The 14486-nt window shown below is 38.7% G+C and overlaps 1 protein-coding gene across 6 annotated transcripts in view; it reads right to left on the minus strand.

The window, feature by feature from the left end:
- The window catches only part of EBF1 (EBF transcription factor 1), a 374718-nt gene that overhangs the window by 24759 nt on the left and 335473 nt on the right, over nucleotides 1-14486 (minus strand). The gene's annotated exons all lie outside the window — the stretch shown is intronic.

Raw genomic sequence — 14486 nt, forward strand, 5'->3', positions numbered from 1 at the left:
CCCCCAGTAAACATTTATCGTTCCTTAAAACCATTGCACAGCTTCTCTTTCAGAATGCACTTTTCAATTATTTTTTCACACATGCAGCCAGGTGCTTTATATAATTGATGGCTTCTGAATCAATACATTTGAAACTATTTCTGAAGAGATCACTGGCTACAGGCTTTGTCCTTTTCTATGCTGCTTGACCAAAGCACTAAATAATTTAAAAGGCTATGAAGGGAACGCACACGATACCCATATGGAATCAGGCCATGCTGTTTTAGCTGAGCCACTTAGATTGTCAGTAAGCCTTGCCTGCCTTGTAAAAGATTAAAACTCTAGAGTAGAGGGAAGAGCTGCTTGTCAGATTTGACTCCCTCAACACCACCCAGTTTCCAGTAAACTAAAACATCTCGTTCAGGCACCACACCTTCAAAAAAGTAAAATTGTGAAATCAAAGTCAGCAATGTTAGGCTTGAACAACAGTTGCAGTAATATTACTTTAACATGTACTTGCAAACTCATTTTTAACCATTATCACTGAAGTAATTATCCCTTCTCTGTTAGTATCAATTCTGAAACAAAAGATCATTGATACAGGCTGCAGTTCATTTTCTATTTAATATTGGAGTAGTTAAATTCATGTGAGTAGAACTCCTTGTGCAAAAGTGGCTTGTGGGTAATATAATTATGCAGAAATCTAAGCTCTCGTTCTTAAGGAATAAATAAGTTACTTATAGTAAACAGTGCAAATAATAATAAAAAAATAGCCATGGTTTTCCATGTAGTTTATTACTGGAGTACATTCAGTAAGTGCTGTTACAATTTAGAGCTATTCGGTGTTTGTGATTTCTTTCTTTTGAAACAAGCAATTGCCTATACAAGGTGTTTTGTTTTGTTTTTTGCTTTCTTAAACAATATTTCTATATAATAAAACCTATTTTGTGTCTGACACTTTTAGGTAAGGAATGCAGATGTTGCACAAAAATTCCTTTGTCAGATAATTCTAAGCTTTACTCTAAAGATGATCATATAATCTATATTCAGATTAGTCTTTAATAAAAGACACAATAATAATCATTTTTAAAAAATCAGTTCCCATTCACCTACCATAGCTAATAGTGTCATTGCTTCAAATGAAAAGCAGCCCCTAAAAGTCTTCTATAAGTTACTGCAACAGACCTTGCAAGGTGCTTGAATTGCGGTAACCAGAAAATTGTTCTCACCTCCATGTCATTACGCTCCCAGTGAACCAGCCCCCGAGCGTGTTTGTGTTCGGGATCTAATATATTGCCTTTCAATCAGAGCTGAGAGCCACTGAACACATAGACAGAACATGACGAGCAGGTCAGGAAAGCAATAAAGATTTTACAGAGCTGTCCAAGGTGCTAAATTTACTCAATAATGGGTTTGGCACCATAGTGTTAACCTCTCATTTACTACCAGTTTGAGAGACTAAATTGAAGTAGCTGACTTCATTTACCTTGAAATGTATATTTTATGACATTATGTAAGTAGATTGAAAGGGCACTGCAGCTTTAACAATTTAAGGGCTAAAGCATGTTTAAGATGAAGCCTGGCTATTTATTGTATATTGCACTTTAAGTCTATGGAATATTAAAATGCACTGATTAAATTTGTAAATGGTATTATAAGAAAGATAGCTAATATGAAAAGATCTATGCCTTTGAAAATCAAAGTGATCTTGCGCCACTGAAAGTGTGCACAGACAGAGAGGCAGAGTTACATAGAAAACATTTTTTTCAAATCCATAACTCTTGTCCTTAAACATACATTGGTTCAATTCAACTAAATTAATAATATGCTGTTTAATACTATAGTCTTGGGTGAAAAAATCAAGACACTAAAGTGCATTAAAAATGTTAAGAAAGTATATTTCATTTTCAAAAGCCATTCAACCACTTTTTTCACTGAAAAATCCTATGACACAGGATTCTGAGTGATTGAGATCACACCTCCAAGGAGTGATCAGAGAGACATTTGTAACCCACACAAGCAGACACACTTACAGAAAAATAACGCAACTTGAAGGCGCTGAAGTGCCCTCACCATCATGGCAACCCCAAAGGGGTAACCTTCATTTTCATGTCATTCCCTCTAGGTGTTGCCTCCCATTTGGATCTGTCCACAATGCCTCAGCAGGGCTAACTTTGTAGCTCTCTGGTCAGATGCTAACTATCAGCTACAACTACTTCCACCCAATTCCTTCATGGTTCTGCCCCAACACCATCAAGGGCTGGTAGGGATACTGAGGAGACTTTAGAGTTAAATTCATAGAAGCCCTCCCCCACACACACCTACCTAAGGGTTTCTATAGCAATAGCCAAAGTGTATTTGTTTGGCTTTTGATGTGGATTGCGCCACAGAGGAATCCATTAAAGCATGAAACTTGCTTTAAAATGAATTATAATCTCCTATATAAGTGCCCAGTGCTTTGTTGGCTGAGCCATTTCCCTGAGACTGAAAACCATTTGCCATATATGGTTCACTGGGGTCAAGCTTCATCATGATAACTATATTTTGTGCTACTTCTTGGGAAGAAATGCTACAATATTCTCATTGACCTCTGGTTTCATATGTTAGAATGGGTAGAAAGTGCATGTGAACCCTGAATTTACCTGATGCCAAGAAATTTCAAGGAATTAGTTACAGATAGCATATTTTTTCTTCCTTTTCACGAGAGAGCTGTCTACTATATATAAAGCTTATCACTCACCTAAAGCACTAGTATGCTTATAGAGATTCTCTAGCAAATCATGAGGTATTTATAATGGGTTGTCTAGATATCATATCATCTTCTAATGCTCTATTAGCTCAGCACTGTGACAAAGATAAGAAATTGAGAGAAATCATTCATCTTGCAGAAGAGCTTAATGAAGATGATGCCATTCAAAGTTTTCATGCTTCCATCTTTAGCTGATGGACTCTGACTCCTAGTTTCTTGTTTCATGGGTATGGCAAACAAATGCCCAGTTATATTCTAAACATAGCCTCTGGAGGGTGGTTTCTTTCTTTTTTTGGCAGGGGAGAGAGCTTTGAAAATTTTTAATTTAAAAGCATAATAATACTTCGGCTGCCAACCCATACACATTTATGTGTAAATCAGTTTCGTAGAACTCATTAGTGGGATTAACACAAGTAAAAAGATGGCAAGGATTAGGCTGCAAACTTTAACTCCTTTTACATATTAAGACACTAATATGTTTGTTCCACGTCAGTGTTTTTCATTGATAGGGTTGGGTAAGCATTCTTTTTGAGGGAACGTTCGAAATCAATGTACCAACTCAAATTAACTTTTCAAATATTTTCAAATAGACTTTTAAATTATATCCTTTTGAAGAAAAGGCATGGGCTCACCCACTATATTCATAAAGGAATGGACACACTTCTTCTTCCATGACAGGAAGTGAGGGAGTCACCAGCATCACCCTCTCACTGTTCCCCTCCTTTGAAGTAAATTATGGTCTTGGATGCTGGTGCCCATGGAAGAACAATTTACATGCGCAGTCTGAAATATTGCATAATATGGATGAAAAACTCGTACAGTGGTGACTGGCCTAATAGGAAGCATCTCCATTCTCTTCAGCACTGCGGGCCTCACTCAAGGTTTCTCAAACTCAGATTTCCAGTTGGTTTTGGACTATAACTCCCATCATCCCTAGCTAGCAGAACCAGTAGCCAGGGGTGGTGGGAATTGTAGTCCAAAAACAGCTCGAGGCCCAAGTTTGGGAAACCCTGGCCTAACTACTTGTTATGGTAATATGATTAGCAATCAGGCAGAAGGTTGTTGTTGTTTTAATTAAAAATGGAGGGTTGCGGAAATGTGCCATTTGAGGAAGAAAATGTTGAGTCAGCAGTAGTGAAATGGAACATGAAAGAATGAACAAATATTTCCATCATGAAGGAAACAAAAACCCAACAAACAGTAAAATGTGACAAAAACATATTCATGACTCATAACTGAATATGAGGGGACAGAATTAAAAGAACAAAACAAAAAACAAGATAATATTCCGTAGTTGCTAAACAGTGAAGCGCCTGATATCACATTGCCATTATTCGTTTGTTTGTTTGTTTGTTTGTTTGTTTGTTTGTTTGTTTAAAACAATTCCAGGTTGGGGCTGAACAATGGTAATACAGCTTTGATAAAAACAATATATTAAAAACAATAAAAAATATCAACAGTAGCCCAGATAGCTAGTTAAGTCTTTAGCAAGCACTCAAAAAACATAAATGTTTGTGCTTTGCCATATGACTCCATAAAGCTGGGCACCACAACAGGAAAAAATTGTCACCCCATGTTGTCTCAATATGAATTTCAGACTGGATATAATCTTGGATATTAACTATTGCCCCATAGATTGACCATTGGATTTATTTATTTATTAGATCTGGCTGCTAAGGTACAGTAGTTTAGGCAAAAGGACAGAATGCTGAGAGATTCAGATTTGGGATAATTTTCTAGAATGATTTACTGGGAGAAAAAGTTCATTCAGCAAACTGAATTCTGAGTTTGCTAGGTACTTAAGCTTTCTTCTTCTTCCTATTATGTAGCCTCTTCTTCCATGTTATTTGCAAACATACTTTTTTTTCTGGAAGCAAATAACATTGAAATGAGCACTAAATTTGCACTACATTCTGCAATATTTTTAGAAGTGGCATTAATGTCATGTGAAAGCTTAAAGTTTAAGTGGAAATTAAAAGTCAGGGAAACATCAGAAAAATGAAATAAACAGCCGGGTGAATGCTCCCATCTGGGCATCAGTATCTGACCCCACCATAGCTGCCAAGTTTTCCCTTTTCTTGCGAGGAAGCCTATTCAGCATAAGAGAAAATCCCTTTAAAAAAGGGATAACTTGGCAGCTATGGACCCCACAGCTGAGTAAGCTAGCCTGTTGCCAAGTGAAGGCAAAATAATAATATTGAGCTAGCTTATTTTTTTCTCCTTCACCCATCAAGTATGAAGATGTATTCTAGTATGCAAGACTCACTTAGCGAAGGAGGACTAAGGTCTTTCCAAGCTGTAATGGTCTCCACAGCCTTCATCCAAACTGAAGATCACAGCCTATGCCTAAGGCACTAACAAAAACACTCAGGCATGACCTTGCCACCTGCTCCACATTGAACCAAGCTTATAAATAAAATATAGTAAGCATATATGAGACAGCAAAATCTTTGAAGGGTAAATGCATGCAGGCATCAAGCCATGAATATATTGTGAATCAATGAGAAAGATCTCTCTTGATCACAAAGGTGATAATGCTATAGCAGAGGGGAGAAAAATCTCATGCACATAGTTTTATGCTGTAAATGCTGAACAGTAATAGGATTTAAGTCCATAGCATCTTCCAAAACGTTTTGCTTTGGCAACAGGAGTCTTTGAAGCATAAGGAAAGGGGCCGGGAGCAAGCAGCTCTTCCCCATGTATCATTTATACTTTCAGCAAGATGGCAATTAGTGCTGGGGAATCAGAGCTGTTCCAGTAGGCAAGGATGCCTGGCCTATTCTCAGCATCCCTGGCAATTGCAGTGTATTGGAGATGCCCTTACATTGCAGTTTTTCTCTGTTGACTCTCTCCCTCACACTATCTGCATCAAGGTTGGGGGTTGATCAGGCCAGCAGTCCCTGACTTTGGCATAGCTGCCAAGTTTTCCCTTTTCTCGCGAGGAAGCCTATTCAGCATAAGGGAAAATCCCTTAAAAAGGGGGATAACTTGGCAGCTATGGACTTTGGAGCATGAGTACCTTGCATGACAAACAATAGGAGGGTTAGACAGGTATATACATATAGTCTCTTTTGCTGCCTTAGAGACTCAGGTTGCAGGAAGGATGGGAGAAATACTTCACTGCCTACAGGTGGTGCTTGAATTTAACTGGGCTGAGTACAAATAGTTCTAAATCAACTTATTTGAACAGGGCTGTCTAATATTTACCAACTCTTTCTGCATTAACCCATAAACCCCTTTTGGGTTAAAAACTACAATAAGAATAGAATGTAGATTAAACAGGGTTTTTTTAAAAATAAAAAAAAACCATCAAGAATATCTTCTGGGATATAAATCTCAGATAAGAAAAGAGACTTGTTAGAATCTGCAAAATTGCTGGTTTTTAATGGGATGAATGAAAGTGGCAAAGTAAAAAGGCTGTGATAGGATGACCTTTGGTGATATTTGGCTACATCTTGTCCAGACTGAATGAAGCAAAGACTGAAATAATGTTGGGAGGTTTTCGTATTAGAGTGTTTAAAAAAACCTGCTATGTCATAACCCCTACAAACGAGTACATTCGCTTACATTTTATCATAGGCATAATTTTTTTAAAAGTCTCTAGGAAGGGGCATTCTCATTACAATAAAGGACCACTTTAGACCCAATTGAAATGAAAAGAAAGAGCACAGCTTACATCTAGATACCAAGTGGTAATTTCTAGGGAAGCATAAAATGCCAAATGTGTAACAATTATGTTTTATAACTCTGTGTTCAAAGGACTTAATAGTATTTTATTGCACAGAGAGGCTTCAGCTCAAGCAGACCTATTTTACTGGAGTGCTCCCTGCCTTATGTTGTTAAAGCACTTCATCAACTTTCTTTCTTATTATCAGCAGGAGAACGACAAGATTAATTTTTGAACAATCTAAGCGGCCCTAAAAATCTGGCAGTAACTAATTTCACGAAGCAGATGTCTAAGCTAAACCGATAAACAACATTTCCTCAAAAATATCAGGGGCATAAGGTACTTGATATTAGCCCCTCCAGCATTCTGATAACTATCACTACATTTAATATTATTGTTCTGCCTGGCCTCAGTGACGACAGATACAACCATTCTTTCCTAAGTATATATTAATAACATTTAGGGGTAGGGGAAGGAAGTGTGGAGGGCCTGGATTGTTTATTTTATCCCCAACACTTGTCACAAAAACATTGACAATATTTTCATTGCTCCTTGCTCTTCATTTTTAAATGAATAAATAAAAACAAACAGCTGGGGAAAAATTTGATCAGCTACCAGGCACAGTTTAAGATTCCCTGGGCAATATACAAGACCGTCAGGGCGGAAAATCAAAACCCTGACATACTGAAATGTGTTTCTTTAAGCAAACAAAAACAAATTGCATTGCACACTCATATTGTATAAGTGAGATCTATCCCGTACAAGTGTATCACCTACAGTATCTTAATCCATCAGTTACAAATCATGAATATGGTTACCACCTAGGCAAAGGCAGAGTGCATAGATCTTTGTTCTAAAAGGCAGTCTTGAGTTTTCTTGCAGAGGTACTCAGAGGATGTTACTGTCTAAGCGATTTATATCATTGTAAGCAAAATGATTGACTTTTAGAACAGAAAAGGGGGGAGCTGGTTATTGCCTTAATGAAAAAAAAATCAATGGAAGTAAAATGAAGACATGAGATTTTGTCTGAGTTGCCGTTAATACTACTGAAGAGCTATGGATATTAGAAGGTCAACAAATAAATTAGTCCAAGTGGTAAGAAATGAATGATTTGCGTTCAAATCATATTGAGTGCAAATTGTTCACTGCCTATTAAACCAGGTAATTTTTACCCGTGGTGCCTCAATTACTGTTCCATAAGCAGTAGCGCAGTTTTAAGAGCTCCAAGTTCTACTGAGCAACCTCCAAGTAGCTGGGCTGGGATAGATGACTTTATAGCGATGGATCACAAAGTATGGCCCTCCTGCCTAGGAACCCTTACGAAAGAAACAGGACTGCATTCATTTGACCAAACTGGTTCAGCTTTCAAGTGTCGGACATTAAAAACAGACCCTGTGATTCTTAGGAAGGAATTATGACCGTTGGCGTATACTCTTTCCTCTATGTTATTATGATATCAAAAGAGTAAGAGTGAAGATCTCTTTATGCCCAGCTGAGTGAACTGTGCAATAGCTATGTTTCATTTGGGAGGCAACATACGGTATCTCTTGGGTTTTCAGACTTAAGCAGGCAACAATGTGGCTATCCTAAAGCACCAACATTAAGGGATTTCAAATCAAAACATCAATCTCACTCAACAAATGACAAGATGGAGCCTGTAGAAACCCTTTAGGTTTGGGTATACTTATCTCAAGAAACCTCTGTTGACGTTGGCAATTCCAAAATAACTAATTAATAGACACTAGAAGAATGCAGTAGTTTTGAGAAAAGGATGCTAGTTCAGGGACAGTGGCACAATCTCACTAAAGCCCAGGTTGGGATCCTCTAGCTCACAAGCCAAATTTGACCCATTAGGCATCTCCATTTGGTCCTCCAGGTCATTTCAGCCAAGCTATGACCACCTGCCCTGCATTTGATGTCATATATGATGTCAGGTGTAGGTCAGGTAAGGATGGGGTTTGGCTATAAGGAACTATGCAGGAACCTCCAATTGCAGCACTTCCAAGTACCAAGAGCAGTTTTAGGAGGAAAATTTAATCAGGAAGGGAAAGGTTTAAATCATGACCTCTACCTGCATGAATCCAGATTCTACAACTATGCACTTAAAGTTATCATGCAGTTAGAGACTTTGAGCTACCATAATAGTTTCTTTAAACTGAATAGTCAATAAGTTCAAGGCAATACTAAATTGCCTTGTGTCACTAATCCCAAGGGGATTTAAATAATTTTAAAAAGAAGCATATCAGGTACTTCTTGGCACACTCACACTAGCCTAACAGGATTTGGATTACTGCACCACAAGCAAGAATCATTGAAAACTGAATTGATTCAAGAAAAAAATTGTTCCTCTTCAACAATGCAGAACTGTGAAAGTCAACCATAAGAAACAGAGAGCATACCTAATGGTGTAAAGCAGGGATCACTCCTGATTATTAGCCATGGAGACAGGGGCTGATGAGAGCTGGAGTCCAGCAGTACATGGAAGGCTAGAGGCTCCACATCCCTATTCTAATGGGACCCAACAACTGGCTTATCTTAGAAGTCTTCTGAAGCACCATGTAACCCTTTCTGACCATCACTTTCCACAACAAGAAATGTCATTCTAACCTATTATTTCGTCCAATGTTAGTCACAAATTGTGTATCAAAAGAACTGCATCTCATGAAAAGCTTTAAGACCCCCATGCCTTAAATAGCAAAAGAGTGAAGCAGTCACTAACAAACTTCACTTGTTAAAGGGAAGGCTAGAATCAACACAAAAATGAATAAAGACATTTACATGTAATGCACTCAAACAATATTTCCTTCTCCACAATGTGACAAGCAGTTCACAAGAACCAATATACTTGGATATCCCAGCATCTGAAACAATTTTTCAAGTATATCCAACTAGGTGCCAACCTGTAGAAGCCCTTGCATTGAGCTGGAAACTAGAGATTTCATTTACCCTTTCCTACTGCTACTCAGCTGGTGCTCCTTATTGATATTTGCAGAGGACTAGACGACAAATGCAGTATCTAAATTGCCTTATTCCCCACACATGGAAATTCCAAAACAATATTAATGTAATTAGAATAGATTGTGCAGCCTGCAGTGACTCTTGCTTGCATTTGTCACTCTGCTTCATCTGTGATAAATCACCAAGAGTGCACTGTATCCGAGGAGGGAATTTTCGGTCTCATTTCGCCAATGAACAACAGAGTGCCGCCACGTGACTGGAGTCTGAATTTCAGTTCTAGCTGGCGCACAGTTGAGTCGAATAGCATTTGGCACAATGCAGAGTAGAAGCGAGTCACTAAATGGCTGATTTACTAAATTATTATTGGATGAGCCTTTGCAGTTCCAACGGAAAGTGCGTCTCTTCATGGTGTGTTCAAATTGTTCTGTGTTTAAATATTCAGCATGAGGCTAATGTGAACTGATGAAGTGAGACTACAAACATTCACTTTCAATATAGGCAGAGAGATAGAGATGCAACATATCATGTGGCCTGCAGAGGTGAAAATGATTTATATTTAAGGATGCTGCTGCTTGCTTCTAGTACTTTAAGGTGCTCTTAATTATTCTGGTGTTGGAATGAGCAAATTCAGGACACAGGGAAGGACACAAGAGAGAGAGAGAGAGAGAGAGAGAGAGAGAGAGAGAGAGAGAGAGAGAGAGAGAGAGAGAGATTCAACTAGGCTTCTTTAAAGCTACAGAATTCCAATAAGATCTGCTTCAAAGTCCATTTTTTGCCAAAGATTTTCTGCCTGAATTTTTCTGCATCTCCTGCAAAAAAAAGGGAAAAAAGACGCTCCTTCCAAGAAAATCCAAAGGAGCAGTCAACAAACATGTTTGAAATATAACTCTGGTTTGTAATTATATGACTTATGCAAGGGGGGGGGAGATAATTTCTTTACTGCCACCTGCTGGAGCTGGCAATAACCCTTTGTCACACTAAAAGAACAAGCATCCTCACTTTAGAGGACAGATACAGCAAACATTTAAAATACTGTGATCTGAGATACTTACAGTAGATTAGAATTTTTTATTGGTACTGTGTTGCCATAACAACATCAACGCAGCAGATGACTTAAGCTAAGCTTGCAAAGCAAAAGGCTGCTCATCTGGCAGTTAAAATGAATACAGTTCACTTCACAAGTTCCCCATATGGACCCTTAGTGTATGGTAATGAGGATACCATATGGTGAGAAAAGAAATGCACAGAGAACAATTGTGCTCCACTGGATGGGTGAACTGGGTAGGAAGTTATGAGAAAACACAGGAGAGAGATTTGTCTGTGTGCTCTCTAGCTCAAGGGTTCTTTCAGAAGGGGATTCCTCTAGTCTTCCCTTAATCCGCTTCTTAATGCATACATGTACGGATGTGACAAAGAAGCATATTGAACATTTTGCGACATCATTCATCATAAACTGTCAGCGGTGTTTACAAATCAGCCCCGGTTGATCTTATACATCAGTAATTCTTAAAAGGTAACCATGATAAGGTTTAAGACAAAGTGCAGGGAAATTTAAGCACTCCTGACAAGCAGAAACATTAGTGGTAATCATTTTAGAAATGCTTGCATGCATGTTTGGCTGTAAATAATGCTGGAATGTATAACAGCTCTTCAAAAGGTAGGTGGGAAAGCGAAACAAATAATATTTCTCTCTTTCTCTCACTCCAAAAGATAAAAACAAGTAATTGATTAGAATCACAAAAAAGAATTTGTCACAAACACATCCACATCCGCACCGTACAGAATGTAGGACTAACCAGATCCTCAACCTGGTAAGACAGCTTGCTTAAGGCTGCAAAGTCAATTTTGTACTACACATGCTTCATAAAAGATGAATATAAATGCATTAGTTAGACACGGTGAGCTAAATTAGAAGGTCAGGCAGGGCTGGAAGGCCTGAAAAATCACACAACCAATGACTGTAATTACTCTTTTTTTAAGTCTATTAAGTGGTGTTGTTCTATCAAGGCTCAGGGGTATAAGACATGAAGTACAAGATAAAGTAATGTGTATTTATTACTCCCACAGGATCAATTTACTAGATATTTTCAGCTCCACGGAGCAAAATACACAAATGCAGCATTTGTTGCTTTCTTCAAAACTGTGGCATATTTTTTTTTGCCCCAGAGCACTGCTGCTTCTAGAATTAAAAAAAATTGGTTATAGGGGTAGGGGCTTTTCATTTGCTCCACCATTTCATTGTGTACATGTGTGTATTGGAATATATAAGGATTTTAAAATCAATACAGCCATGTAGCCAGTTCAGTCAAGTGGAAGGGACACGCAAAAGGTCCTAGGTTGAATCCTCAGCATCAGGAATGAGGAAACAGTAGCCATTTGGATGCTGTTGGCTATGCCTGTTGGGACTAATGGGTGTTTTAATCCACCAGCATCTGTAGGATCATAGATTCCCTGGCCCAAATCTCCAAGTATGGCTAGGAAATCCTGCTTGAAACCCTGGAGAGCTCCTGGCATTAAGGGTAGGCAATACTGTGACATTGGCTAGATGGACATGGGATAAGGCACCTTCCTATGTTTCGATATTTGGCCAAATTGCTTAAGTGACATGGTCTAAACCAGGCACCCCCAAACTGCGGCCCTCCAGATGTTTTGGCCTACAACTCCCATGATCCCTAGCTAACAGAACCAATGGTCGGGGAAGATGGGAATTGTAGTCCAAACATCTGGAGGGCCAAAGTTTGGGGGTGCCTGCTCTAAACATACAGGCTGCTTTAAACATTACACCACTCTTTCACATGTCGGTGTTCAAGCTGGCCGTAAAGTTCAGCTTTATCCCTTGGAAAGTTTCTGTGTCCTTGTAGGTGGCTTGTGCTGCTATGGAGATCGTGCTTGCGACTGGGCCAAGCCACTGGGATAAGCATTAAGAAAACATTACAGTCAACTGCATGGGGCACTAGAATCATGTTTCAGTTGCTTGAACTTAGGCTGACAAAGCACACGCAAAAAAATGAAAGAGTCTGCCACATTCAGGAAAACATTGCAAAAGCACAGATTAATATAGCAAAAGAATCCATGTCGTTCTTCCTATTCTTATAAAGTTTTGCCATGGATTCTAAATTACACCATCTGCTCTAATCGTTTGCTGAGTAAACACTGACCCACTTAGAAAATGCACTGGAATGTATACATATTTCTGCTGACCTTCAGAAAGAAAAGAGCTGCTTCCCAGCAATTTGTATATGACTCTGTCCTTCAGCTGTCAGAGTGTCACTGTTTTGAGTAATCCCCGATTTTTGACTTTATACACTACCAAAACTAGCCACTTTTGACTGCCTGGTCTCTGTGTGATGACAACTGCAGCCACCCAAGAGAATACAGTTGACATTTAAGAATTTCTTCCCACACCCTTGCCAATTAGTGAATCATGAAATTTTGTATTTGAGTATATGTTGTTCCTCCTTTACATCACTGTGGAAGTTAAATTGAGAAAGGAAGATGTTTCAAAGGCCATATTAGGGGTATGAAAGAAAACAAGTAGGAACAAGGGTGAAATTAGGTAAGAAGCCACTGATTCTGAGTAACTGCATTTGTGGGCTTTTAAACTAAATTTCAGGCGTAGTGCCTCATCTTGGCTCCATGCTGTGGTCCTGATCCAGACCAGATCTTCTTAAAAATAATGTCACTAGAAAGACACACACTCCAGCTTCTAGGAAGAATTAAACTGACTCCTCTTACTGACAGCCAGCTATTTTAAATGGCAACCTTCTAATGTCAGCTAACTACCGGTACGTATATTCCGGCATATAAGACGACCCAGCGTATAAGACGACCCCTGACTTTTGAGAAGATTTTCCTGGGTTAAAAAGTAGTCTTATATTACCTGTAATGAAGTGACCAAAACTCTAACAGAGAACTCTATGATTTAACAGCCATGCTTTCTCCTGGAATTCAGGCTTACTCACAACATCTGCTATATTTATTCCACAGCCAACAAATGAGAGAGATTCAGCCATTAGTGTCAAAAGTGCAGAAGGGGACAGGTGCCCACCTGTGCTGCATTCTGTAAATGAGTCTTGAACTTCAAATCCAACTTCAAATTCTTAATGTGTGCTAATTGTAGGCATACAAATAGAAGGGCATGTTTATTTGTTCATGGATTTATTTTAACATGGAGCCACTGTCACTATAACCCCATTCAGGTTTCATAGGAAATGTTGCAAAAACATTGTTTCACTTTGTTTAGCCACAAGAAAATATTATACTGAGGCACAATAAGCTTAGACCCTCAGTGTACTGGTCTGTGATTTTGTCATTTCCATGTTTATTGGAGGGATTTAAGTGTCTTTTGGCGTTTGGGTTTTGTTTTTGTTTTTTGCCAAAGCAGTTTTCCAGTTACAATCCAGATTATTGGTACAGTGGTATCTCGGGTTACAGATGCTTCAGGTTACAGATGCTTCAGGTTACAGACTCTGCTAACCCAGAAATAGTACCTCGGGTTAAGAACTTTGCTTCAGGATGAGAACAGAAATTACGCAGTGGCGGCGCAGCGGCAGGCCCCATTAGCTAAAGTGGTACCTCAGGTTAAGAACAGTTTCAGGTTAAGAAAGGACCTCCAGACCAAATTAAGTTCTTAACCAGAGGTACCACTGTATTCAGATGTTCTACATTATCAAATGCCACATTATGTTTACATTGTGATCCTAAAACTACATATATGCCCCACCCCGTATACAACTGCATAGATGTGTAGGCAACATTTCATGGGTGAGGCGGCCTTAGCTGCTGAATACACTAAAACTTGAAAATTACGGACACTGCTATGAAGCTGGTCAAGAATTCTGAAGCTGCACTCAGAGGCATATCTCAAAAGCAATCATTGTAAGGAAAAAACAAATGAACAGCCCCATTACCCCTTCAAGAAGTCATTTGGAATTTACAACAAATAGCTGGACACATTTAAAGCAGGCCATTAAAAAAAAAGCTGGTGAATTAGTAGAAATTAAATAGTCAATATTAAGATTGAGGACAGACGGTTTTATTTTTCAAAGGATGCAATGGAGGTATATTTGTTGAGCCTCTGGGTTATGTTTCTGAGGTAGTAGTGCATATGCAGAATGATGACATGTTATCTGG

The sequence above is a fragment of the Zootoca vivipara genome, chromosome 2 (assembly GCF_965207765.1).
Source record: "Zootoca vivipara chromosome 2, rZooViv2.hap1.1, whole genome shotgun sequence".
Taxonomy (NCBI): domain Eukaryota; kingdom Metazoa; phylum Chordata; class Lepidosauria; order Squamata; family Lacertidae; genus Zootoca; species Zootoca vivipara.